The sequence below is a fragment of the Lepidochelys olivacea genome (genome assembly GCF_965140295.1).
Source record: "Lepidochelys olivacea isolate rLepOli2 genome assembly, chromosome: 20".
In the NCBI taxonomy this organism is placed as follows: domain Eukaryota; kingdom Metazoa; phylum Chordata; order Testudines; family Cheloniidae; genus Lepidochelys; species Lepidochelys olivacea.
In genome coordinates, this window is record NC_140430.1 from 14932860 (window position 1) to 14946087 (window position 13228).

Consider the following 13228-nt stretch of genomic DNA (forward strand, 5'->3'; position numbering starts at 1 on the left):
TCCTGTATTGTAACGAGGTTCTAGTGCTGGGTGTTAATTCTCTGGAGTGGATGGATGTGGCTCCTTAATTCAGCTCCCGCCCGTTCTTAGGGTGAACGGTTCTCCAGTGGTGCATATTTCCAGACCCATTTTCACTACAAGTGGAGGGTTCTCGGCGAGCAAAATAACTGGTTTGCTCAGAATCTGTAGGAAGAAGACAGAGGGAAAGAATGTATAGCAATGTGTAGCTGGTTGTCCCTGAGCTGGGAACTTAGCTCGGATACATGGCGCTTCTTGCATGGTGCTTTGCTCAGAATAAAAGGGATGATATTAGAACGAGTCCAGGCCCCGCACCCACCCACCCCGCCATACGCTACCCCAAAAATCCTTCGAAGCAAAATGGAATTTACTTCCAAATTAAACTGGAAGATTCCCTCTGAAACCAAAACCAAACGCGTTTTCTGCGCTGCCCCCAATTGTATTCTTATTAGCGGCCACTTCAAGTCATTGTGTGTGCTTAAACATAACTCCGCTGCAGGAGTATTCGTGCCGTTTCGCAGTGCTTATTGACTGCGGCATAGAAAAGAAAATACCCTTTTGTGGCATTCAGTGATGGCGTCAATTAAGCTAAAAAATATACTTCTTCCTATAGCTGTCTTTAAACATTAACTTCATCGCTTGGTTTTTATTTTAGAAATGAAGGAGCAGGTTGTTGGGTTTTTTAAAGATGACTTCTAGTCAAGTAGGCAGAAAAACACAAAAATCAGTGGCTGCTTTCCCTCGGAAACAGACATCCAGAGCAGCGATAGTGACACATTCAATTTTCCAACACCCGCAGTTCTTCCTTAACTCAGACAATCCCCACATTTATGGGGGTGAGGTCTTTTTATTTAGGAAAAATGTGGAGGAGACTCGGTCATTTCCCTCCTTCCCACACCATTCATACCTCTTAGGCCTCGTGTGCTACTCCTTCACCGAGGGGCTAGCTGAATATTGTGTGAGTTTTTTTGGGGGGGGGTTGCGTTTTTTTGGGGGAAAGTAGGTGTGTTCCGATTTACTGCAGAAAAATAATCTTTAGTTTCATCATAATGTGTGTGTTCCATCAGCTTTGTACGGAGTCCACAGCTTTCTTGGAAAGAAATGTAGCTGCAGGGCTGGGGCAGATATTTCCTACCCTTCTGCCAGCAAAGCAATATTTAGAGAGGGTGGGGGACACTAGTTACTCGGGTTAAGATAAAAGGGGACGCTGTAGCTTAGAGTTTTGCCACTACACGATTTGCTTCATTCGTTTTATATAGGATGGATTAATTTTATTACAAAGCAACGTTCTCTGGGAAGCCTAAATTATTACCACGTGCTGCCGGTTCTCTGCGTTCATGGTCATGACCGAACAGTGGTGGCAAAGAATGCCTTTATTTACGAGCTGCAAAGGGCGCATTCTAGTCCTTAAAAATGCCTCCCGGTTTGAAAGCTGGCCTTTTCTTCAGCTTTATTTCCCATGTCTGTGCCAAAAAACCCCCACAAAAAACAAAACAAAACAAAACAAAAAATCCAACACAGTCAGGAGAACCTAGCCCTCCACTCACCTCCCAGCACCTTCACCCCACTGTACCCCGAATATGTCACCCCTTTATATGACGACCCGTTTTCAACTCCTCACACGTACACACCTTATACACAAAAGGGTTTAAAGAGAAAGACGCAGCCTCATGCAATCCTGTGCAATAAATACTATGTGCAATGAAAAGCGGGCGAAATGTGGAGGAATTCTACCTATTTGAAAGGGTAACTGGAGGATCCCAAAGGACATATCCCCAGCCCTGTAGTGTCCATTTATGACATTTAATTTGAACACGATACTCTTTAAAACCGCATTATCCCTAAATGATATATAAAGACATACAATGGATCTTATGTGCAAAAGGGTATTTTCGATCAAACTGAGGACCCTGATCCGCGGGCATGTAATGTGATGCCTTGGAGTTTTGCTAAATGTAGAGGCACCAAAAGTATCAATCAATATGTGCTTGATTTATTAACTAAAGAATAGCTCACCATTTCTGTCCCTTACAAACCCAGGACAAGTTAATTCACTGACTAGGAGAAAAGTTTCATTTTGAGGGCTGTAGAGACTGAAAGGAACTAGGGTGACAGGTCATAATGCAGAGCTATATTTAAATATCAAAAATCATTTTTGTAATTCTTTGCCCACGAGGGAGAGCATTTGCTGTCTATACAGAAGGAGAGGACTTACTATATGCGATGAAACACATTGGACAAGCCACCAGCAAGAAGTTGATACTTGACAATTGTCCCCATGACATGTGTCTGGTTACAAAGGCGATGTTCATCGCCACTCAATGGGTTTAAAAAGAAATCACGTGATTACATATGTTAAAAGATATAACATATATGCAATATTCTCTTTCAGCTTGCTATAAAATATTATTCGGTGAGACCTTTTGTTTGTCCTGTGTTAGTTCCCTGTGTATGTGGCGCAGCTTTCTGCTTGTATCTCTCGTCTAGTTTATTGCGGTTGTTAATGTGCATCGTTTGCAATATAGTTCATATGTGATGTTTCTTACCTCAAGCTATAATATGTAGGGCCTATGCAAATGTCTGTCATAGCACGTTCTGGCTTTATATAGTCAAGTAAAAAATTGCTTCACAATAATAATTAAAAAACGAATGTATTATTATGTGATTTCTGATAATAAATAAAATTACCCAAACATCTAGTTGGTGATTTACTGCTTACTATTAAAATTAGTATTAACCAGGAAGGTTAATAAAAGAGTAACAAAAATATATTAGCCAGCACTGTCTTCTGTGGATTGTAGATCATCTTTTCGTAAAAAATAATTAAATGAATGTGTAAAATACGTTGTAAAGGAGAGAAATATAGCTTCTTGCGTTACTCTAAATATAATTAGAAACATCCTGGGGAAATAAGGAGTATACTTTAAACTCAGAATTAGTATTTTAATGAGAATATATTTGTGTCCATAGCATTAATTGGAAGCAGATTGAACTGGGATGCTTTCTTTAAAAAACTGGACTGTTTGTATATCAAATAATAAGCGCGTTCTTTTGTCTCTTTGCGGGGGAAAAGGACTTCAGAATAAATATGTCTCTGAAAGCGATTCTTTAACGATTTGACATATTTATATATATATATATAGCTACACAAGGTGAACTTTGAATATAGTTGTATATTAGTTTAAAATATGAATTAAATGGGAGAGGAAGTTCTTAACATGGAAATATTTTAGAAATATTTTATAATCTTGAATTATTATTTTTAATTATTATATTAATATTAAAGGTGATCTGATTGTGCTTTCTTCATAACTGTAGGACCTGAGCAAAAAAAGCAATTTAATAAAAAAAACCCCATCAGGCTAATTATAATACATTAGGTTATGATTTTATGTGTATCTCTAGAAACCAAGATTTATATTTAATGGATTTGTAGACATTTCTTTTCTTCGGAATAAAGATAAAGTTTAGCTGCGGTGAGTGAAATGCATAAAACGCCTTTTAAAAGATCGATAAATGATATTCCCCACCCCCCACCCTCACACACAATTCCTGTAGGAAACCCACCAATGGGGGTAATAGGAGGTTATAGAATTGGCTTTGTTGACCACCCTCCCACCCCCGAAATCTATGTCTGTGATTGCTTAGCATAGCCTACCCTCTCTTGGAACAGAATGGAGAGACACCCCATTGAATCACAGCGTGAGGCAGGTAGAATAAGATTTACTGTGAAGGCAAATCAGTGGACATAGCAAACAATAATTAATTGTACTGGGTTTAATACAGTTTCCACACTTCCTAATAGCGTGCGTATTGACGCATATAAGCAGGGTGTGTGTGTGTGTGTGTGTCTTCCAGTAACAGTGCTATGTTAAAAACTATAGAGATTTTTTTTTTGGGGGGGGGTCTTTATTTTTCTCTAAGGTACCTTGATTTGGCCCTGGAGTAAGGGTGTGTGTGTGAAAAATAAATAATCAGGCATTATTTTCCCTCATATTTAAGAGCATAAGACCAGCACAATCTTACTATCCTTAGTGCATCCTGCAAACATCCCAGCAAAATCTGTCAGAAATTTCCCTGAATAAGGATTGGGTTTGGAAAACATGGGTATGAAAAAAAAAATATTAGTTTTAAAAGTCCAAACGATTTGCCCTGTATATATGTCTCTATAGATGCATACGTGGTTCATGTCAACACAAACAAATACACTTTCCTGTTGACGTTTTTGGAAGTGTAAGTGTGTTTTAGTGTATGTTAGGTACATACAAACCCTTTACACATAACCTACTTTCCTGGTAATTTCTTTGGCAGAGAAGGAGAGAAAACAAACAAACAAAAAAGCACGGTGTGTGTATGTGTGTGTATGCTCTCCCAAAGAAATGAGAAGGAATGTGGATTATGGCCATCAGGTCTGAATTGTGGATAGTGGCATACATTGTATAGAAAATTGTGATTTGGTTAATCCTAAGAAGGAATAGTTAGATTTCAAAGGACATTTAAATATTCACCAAAATAGATTAAAACGTATTTATTACCGGTGAGTGTGTAGGACAAATCGTTCCTTCGCCCTAAAATTCTGTATTACTTCTGCGGTTCTTCTTCTGCTTTTTTTGAGTCAGGGATGTATTTCACAGCTTTTGCTTTAAAACGAATTCATTATGAGAGGGAAAATTCCTCGTCTCTTTAACTGCAAAGAATAATTCAGCTTCTAATAAATAACGTATATGCTATATTTCAATAGTACAGATACGGCAAAATTCTTCTGTGTAGGTTCAAATGAGGTTCATTCACGGTCAAATATTTTCAGCCTATATTCGATGTGAGGAAGATAATGTGCAAAATATGCTATGCTGTTTTCATTGCTGTGCAGAAGAAATGTCCAATTTCAATTGTTTATTACATTTTTTCCCCACTGAGACTTACATCAAAGCAATAAAGGATTATTCACAAGATCCATGGGCGGAATAAGATGAGATGGGACTCCTAAGAAATGACTTTGAACACACAGTGCTAAGAAGTTTCAAAGAAAGTGAAGGAAAGGTATATTTGCACCTCGATAGAATAGCTTAATCCTTATTTCTAAATGCCTAGAAGCCTAATTGAAAATGTAACATTATTAATTTGCCCTTGTGTTACATCATACTTGTTCTAAGACAAAATTATAAGAGGACTGTTATTATAAGGCAAACTAGTCAGAATTGCACATGCAGGGGAAATAAAACATGCATGCAAAACAGATACACCGTAGACCACAAGTTAATGATTTGATTTTGTTTTATTAATCGCCATTCTCTCCCTCCCCCCAATTCCCCCCAATTCCCCGCCCCCCATAAATAAACAAATACACAAACTATACCACCTCCGCTGCTGGAAAAAATATATACAGTCTAGCTTGCTGTATGCTTAGCCTTTTAAATAAATTTCACAATGGTGTTTCCGGAGCATTCATAGCCACCGCTACTTTGAAGTGGAAAAGACATCTGAAATATTGTACCTCGTACTACCCAGGCGCATGGGCTGTCTTTCCATTTTGATAAATGGGCTATCGCCTGGGGGTCAGCGAGCCTTGGTCATGGACTTAACGTAGAATCTGTGACATATCTGTCTGTCTCATGGTCGGCGTTTGCCTTCCTCCTAATCAATTTCTGCAGCCAGAGCCAAATATTCCCATGCTCTTCTGATATTTTTATTTATTTATTTGTGGTGGTGATGGCGGTGGGGGGAACCCTGGGTTCTGGTAAGACGGTCAAAAACAAGGTAGACTTGCCATTTTTGCCACGTGGAGAGATCACGCACTTCACTCCCCTATTTCTACTTCAGCGATATTTACTGTGCCATACCATAGACCTGGTTTGGCAGCAGGTAAGGCAGTGCCAGTCGTGATAATACTGTGATATTTTACAGCCCAGAGAGGGACAATTGCTGCATTGCTCCCTTTCTAAGCCTCCATTTAATGCAGGCCCACACAATGGGTGCTTGAACTAGGGGTGCCGGGAGTGCTGCCGCATCCTCTCTCACGGCTTGAAGTGATTTCCAGGGTTTGCAGTTTGGTTCAATGGCTCTCGGTACCCGCGCTATACAAGTTGTTCGAGCACCCCTTGCCCACACATAAACACATGAATAGATATTCAGCTCATAACACTGCGTACAAAAATAATATTCTGGGCTCCCTTCCAACATTTTAGAGACGTTTGTGTCCATGCATGTAAATGAATTAAGATTTTCCTAGGCTGCTATTGTTAAGAGGCTGTTAATTAATTTAAGCATATCACCAGGGCATATCTATTTTGAAGGGATGTTGTTTCGGGGACTGTTATTATTACTCTTATTAAATTCATTTTACACTCCACCCTTCTTCCAGTGTGCCTGGGCTAACAGTGACCCTGAGTGCCAATGCTTTAAAAATTTTCATGACATATCTCTTCACACTGTCCTTCTTCATATTAACAGGGACTATTTTAAGTAACAAGCTCCGTTGTCATTAATATGCCAATGAATGAATACTAAAGGATGTCTTTTATTTATGGGTATGGGTCCATAAATATAAAATAAAGACAGAATGGGAATAATTAGAAGTGTTTACCAACATATGCCACCGACTCTCCTCCAAACCCTTCCATAGCCTTGGAGAGGAAAATGAAATACATTGCAAGTCATTAGTTTTAAGCCAATCATTTCAAATGGAAACTTATAGGTAAAGCCTAATGAACTGCTGGGGAAAAAAAGTATTTTCTTTTATTACTTGGTAGGTACCAAGCAAACACAGCAATATTTCACTTTTGAAATAATAAATTAATTACTGTATCTGTAGCTACTAACTACAATGCCTCCAAGGATGACTGAATTTAAACGAGATATATGTATCCAGTCTCACTGGTGTTGTTAACAAGAGTGATAATAAAGATGAAAAGGATAAGAATGATAGAAAGATCAGTAGATTTGTATTCCTTGCAGGAGGGTTTTTACGGGTTTTCTACTGGATGAATCTTTGTAGCTCTCTGTAAAGTTCTTTTTTTTTTTAAGCCTGGCTTCATTAAATAACTTTATTTTTATTCTGAAAAAGAAATAAACCATCAAAATCTGAATCTTTCCGAATAAATCCCTTTTCTAACCAGCCTTCTTTTCACCGTTGGGAGAAAAAGATTTTATGAGCTGATTACTTTTAATATAAAAATGACTATTTTTGGAAACAAAGCATCTTGTGCTTTTGGAACTCGAGGAATTTAAATGGGTTTTTGGAGCTAAGTTTTTATTGTGCTAGGAAAAGGCAGAAATCTTATTTTCCATCCTCAGTCAAAATAAATTACCCTTTAAGTTTTATTTATGTCTAGGTGAAATAACTGAGTATGTGTTGAAAATCCTCATCTCCTTGTTAAATAGTTTTGTTTTTAATTTTATAACTGAGTTAGCAATGCATTACCACATACAAACTGTCTGGCTATCTCATTATATTAACCATAGCCAAAACTAAACCTCTTACTGGAAAAGGAAATGTGTTAATAATAGTATTTTGTGCCAATACGCCTATTTACCTTCTCAAATGTACATGCTTAACTGAGATATGTTGATAATTATAGGATATGTGGAAATTCATTTTATTTTTATGATTAACTATTAAACTATTATGAGGTGATAGGAATCTCTGCTAAAGGAAATCATTTCAAAATTAGGTGCGGAAAAACAGTTTGAAACCAAAGGTAACAAAGAGCAAAGTCCCCCAGACCGCAGATCCAGTTAAAAAAAGTATTGCAGAAGAACATTTATTTGATCAAACTGTTTTCTAATCCATACAACGAAGAAATATTCTTTCTCTGATATATCTTTGACATGTGGTATATAGACTTGGACCTTAGTTCTTTCATATAAAATAAGATCTTATAAACACACACGTATGTAAATGCGTGGTGTGTTTGAAAATGTGTGTATATATATCTGTATATAAATGCATATAATATCTGAATATATAAAATGCATATTTATCTGTATATCTATAATGTCTGTATATGTCTGTATATTTTAAATATGTATATATGTATATGTCCTTTAAGAATTTATGTGCACATAATATATATATGGTGGGTATTAATGCAAGGGTAAAGATACATTTACTTTGCACATATATGTCCAGCTCCGTGTGAGTGTGTATGTGTTTCATACTTGGGTTCCTAGCATTAGCCATCTAAATCAATACTTAGGCACCTACTGAAGTGTCTTGTTTTCCGAGCTCCTGAACTCTGACTAGTGCTCATTTAAGTCAGTGGGAACTAAGAAAATCGAATCACTTACTTAGGTACCTTAAGTGTCTGGTTTTAGGGACTCAAGTTTGAAAAATTCTACCCATATATCTTCGTATGTAAAGTGAGCTCTAAAAATACACCACTTATTATTTCATGTTCCCTCCTAAAACGAGGATTGTACTGGGTATTTATCACTGATTGTGTGTGTTTGTTTGTGTGTGTGTGTGAGAGAGAGAGAGAGAGATTATCTCTTTATCCAGCGGTTGTGAGTGAGATAAAGCAGGCATTTCTTTCTCTCACACACAAAGGGAGTCACACACACAGAGACACATATATATACATACACATATGGATATATACTTCATTTCTAAGGTATTTGGAAGGTTAATCATAAAGACCAGAACCTGTATTTTCTCAAGTTCTAAAAAAAATTGCGGGCCACTGTTTTCTGGAGAAACATAAACCCAACAGATTATTTGAAAAACTAACAGGAATTTAGTCTCGATAACATTTTGTGGTATCTTCCAAATAAAATGAAATATTCTGGGCGGGTTTTGTTCTGTTGGTTTGTTTCTTTTTTCCTGATTCGGACTGGCAAGTAACCTACATGCCTCTTTTCACCTCTTAAAAACATTCTATGTGCAGTACCTTTTCCCAGTCAGACATAGGTTTGAGTTCAGTTAAAAAGTTCAGTAAGTCCTCTAGGAATATAGAAGCATAAACATACGACATACTGGAATCAAGCTTGGCTTTTCTTTTTAAAGAGAGAAAGAGAAAGAGAAAGAGAAAGGGAAAGGGAAAGAGAAAGAGAAAGAGAAAGAAAGACAGGGGGTGGAGAGAAAGAGTGAATTTGCGGTGCCTTACCGCACGAAGCCGGATTTGTAAACAAATCGCTAATGAGACTAGACATGCCGGAGAGTTTGCCTTTAGGATACACGAGGAACCTTTTGTTGGTTTTCCAAGCGCAGAACAGACGTTTTTATTATTTTTTTCGCCCTCCTTTGTCCCCCTCTTGTTGAAGCCGGAGAATTTTGCACCCCGTTTGCTTGCTGCGAAATCTCAGCCAAGATCTTTGAGCCATTCTGCGAGGGCTTTCCTGCTCGGTGCTAATCTTTTTCTCGGATGACTTCTGTTTACAACTGTCTGTCTGGGTGGGCGGGGGGGCGCCATTTACAAAGTGAAGGTCAAGTTAGCATCCTACCTTATATGGCATACAGCGGTCCTCCATTTTCGTGTCTTTGTCAGAACACGGCTCAATGGCAATGGCATTTCTTGTTCTAAGTATACATGTTGCTTTCTTTAAAAAAGACCCCTCTTTAATTTTTGGGTGCCGGGGGAAGGGGTGTCTCTCAGGCGCGGATGAAGATGAAGATGGGGGAAAGACTGTGGGAATGCGACCAGACTTCTTCATGACGATCGCTGGTTTTGGACAATTTCCCCCTCCTGTTTCCCCCCACCCTGGGATTATAGACTTCAAACAAGATCTCTCTCTCTCTCTCTCTCTCTCTCTCTCTCTCTCTCTCTTTCTCTCTCTCTCTCTCTTCCCCCAGCAAGATGCAAACACTTCTTCCATGGAGGAAATTAAACGTCATAAAGAAAAGTCCAGTTAGGCTTTAATGTTTGAATATGACCATTTTCTCCAGAACACAGTGAAGTTCACTCGGTAAGGAGAAGGGCGGTGGTGGGGTGGCTACGAATGTCTTGCCTCAAAAATAGCCAAAACAACAACAACAACAACAACAACAACAAAAAGAAAGAAAGAAAAAAAAGATGTTTTAACTTGTAATAATAATTAAATAGGGGAGGACGGTGGGAATCTACCGAGTTCATAGACGATAATTCGAACTCAGGCAAAGGAAAACCTGGAAATGGGGACACTTAAAAAAAGTGTAGTGTAATGCGGGAGTTTGCCTGACCCCAGCAGCTGGTTTTATGCTGCAAATTTAGCTTGTTATAGTTAGAGGTCCTGTACATAAAGAGGTGGTAAAGGTGCATGTTCCATACTTAAAATACAGGTTACATCCCAGACTCTTAACGCTAGCTACGGGCTAGGCGGTGAACAAAATGCGATCATAGTGAAATAAAATCGATAAGTCTTCCATGGATCTTCTGTTTCTCAAAAGTATATGCCTCTCCCCCCTCCTCCATCCGGAACTGTTTTCAGGGTGTGCAAAAATGAGTACATTTCCCCTTCCAAAAAAAAAAAAAAAAAAAAAAAGGTATGATCCATACAGTGTTCTATGAAAAATGTCAGGACTCAGAGACAGGGAGCTTATCCTTGAAGGAAAACATGGATAGAGCCCATTGTGCTTATTTACAACCGCTATATTCAACATCTTAAGTTAGCCAAGTGAAACCCAGACTTCCAAACTTTTATTTCCTATCTTCCTTTTAGCTAAAGTGGCTGGGAATTCAGGCCAAGAGATGTTTGGAGCGGAAAGGGATTCATTCACAGAAATGTGGAAAGATCCCTCAGACATTTTTGCTTTTTTGTAAATAAACCTTTGATGGGAGGGAAAACGCGAGCAGGCTCTAGTCCATTAGATAAATGAATAGATCTCGCAATGACCGTTTCAAAAGCCACTTAATCTATGCAATGTGTGTCTGCATTTTCAGACCAATGCCAGATGTGCATCTCCAGCTTTATATACAGTTCTTGTTTTCCAGAACTCACTATAATATATTGTTTATTTGGGCTTGTGTGTTTGGGAGGGTTACCGGCGACAGCGGGTTGCTTCTCCTCAGCTGTATTTTGCAAAAGGGAGACTCAACAACAGCGGGAAATGTGTTCATATATTTAATACTCTTAGCTTCCAAGAGGACTCAGCGACACTCCCCAGGATACCAGCCCATGAGCTATTTTTCTGTGATCCCCTTTTTTCCTGGCCTCTCATGCCTTAGACCTTACACTCGTAGTAAAAAATATGCCCAACACTCAGCTCTCAAAGCATAAGGTAGGATAAAACACTTAATAATTTCCATCGAAGAATGAGCGCTCTCATCATCAATATCTCCATAGCTACACTTATTCTTTGGATAGATAGATAGATAGATAGATAGATAGATAGATAGATAGATAGATAGGCAGTCATGCTATGTATGTGTATGTGTTTATATGTGCATGTGTCTATATACTATATAATTATAATATATGCTCTAAGATATTTGTGTATGTATATATAGAGAGATAAATACTTAGTTGTATATAATTAGATATGAGTATATAACTTTATATATAGTTATATATGTGTTTGTGTATGTTATGTGTGTAGATAGATAGATAGATCATTTACACAACCCACATATGGAGTAGAGTGAAGAGAAAAGATATGAGTCTTTCCTCCTCCATTTTTTATCCATAATTTACCTTCTCTCGAGTATTACTTGAACATGAAGTATTAAAGACACATATATTATTACTTGAGAAATACGGGCACACCGCCTTGAAAATATATACATATTCCTAGAGGATGAAGTCGGTAACCATAACAAAGCACTCAAACTTTGTCCCCCATCGAGAAAAAGGATATGACTATTATCTATCATGCTTCAGCTAAACATCAGAAACTATTAAGAGTGGCAATGGTTGAAATGACTAAGAAAATGAACTTTTTAAAGAGCTCAGAATTTGGGTTACGTTTGCATTTAAGTATGTAATCCTAAATATCTCAGTTTATCCCTGTGTGCTGTCAATATGAAAATAAGAGATAAATAAAGGACTTTGAATATTCTAAACATGCATATTTCTACACGGGCTCAAGTTTTATATCTAAAGAATACACATACAGAGAGACAAAGAGAGAAATGTGACGCCACGATAAAAAATATTCTCAAGAAACACTCATCCTTTATAACTGGAATATATATATAATAAATGTCACCACAGAGCTAGCCCAAATATTTTATTTCATTTTATTCTGATAAATGTGTTTTTTGAAGTAAGGTTTCAGTGCCGACGCTGATGTAGACTGAGAACTATTGAAGTCTATCCCATAAAATGTTGAGATTCTACTTTGATCAATGGGAGCCTGAGAGAAATATATCTCCGTACTAGCTGTAGTGAAAGATATGCAGGAACCCCAAAATATAAAAATGGATTTTTAAAAAAATTATTTCCTATAAACCCATTGATTAAATACCACTCCAGCTCGTGCGTGCACGTTTTTACCGGAGCATTCTTGCGGATTATCCGCCGCACCTTTAATTTTCTATTTTCAATAATATGGTATTTTGCTAAGAAAATGAGATTCCAGCAGAATTCAAATGTTCTGTGTCACATTATCCGACTTTTTTAGGAAGTTCCGTACATTTCAAAGTTACTTACATGGAGCATTTGATAAATTAACCATTTCTGGACCCTCTATGTCGGTATTTTATATATCTTTATTTTTATTTACGCAGGTCATTTTTAGCAGTTTTGTGTGTGTGTGTGGGGGGGGGAATTGTGTTGGTTAACGGCGCTATTTGCGTTTTCAGAGCCTCATGACTACTGTATTTTCCAACGAGAATATGAAAGAGTTTAGCCTATTGTGAAGTTTCACTGAAATTCATTAAGCCAGAATATGTCATATGCATTTGTAGCCGTCAGGGAAATTTAGTTCTGCAAGGGAGAAGAATATTTTCATCACTGAGTCCTACACAGTCAACATAGCTCAATGCTTCTTAGCACCCAGGAAAGGAGACATGCATTGAATTGGATTTCTGGGGGGGGGGGGGAACAAAGTATGCACCGCACAATGAGTGTTAGGTATATTACTTAATTACTGCTCAAAATGAACTATTCCTTGGGCCTCGTTGGAGTCCTTTCTATATGAATTTGACACCCCTACCACATTTCTACCATACAATATCTGCTTTGCCTGTGGTTAGGAAGCATAGTTTATCTGCTTTTATCTTTATTGAGTCCACATGATTTTGAACTTGCAGATCAGGTCTACAGAGATCTAAGTCCTTTTTCCCTTTGAATTGTTCAC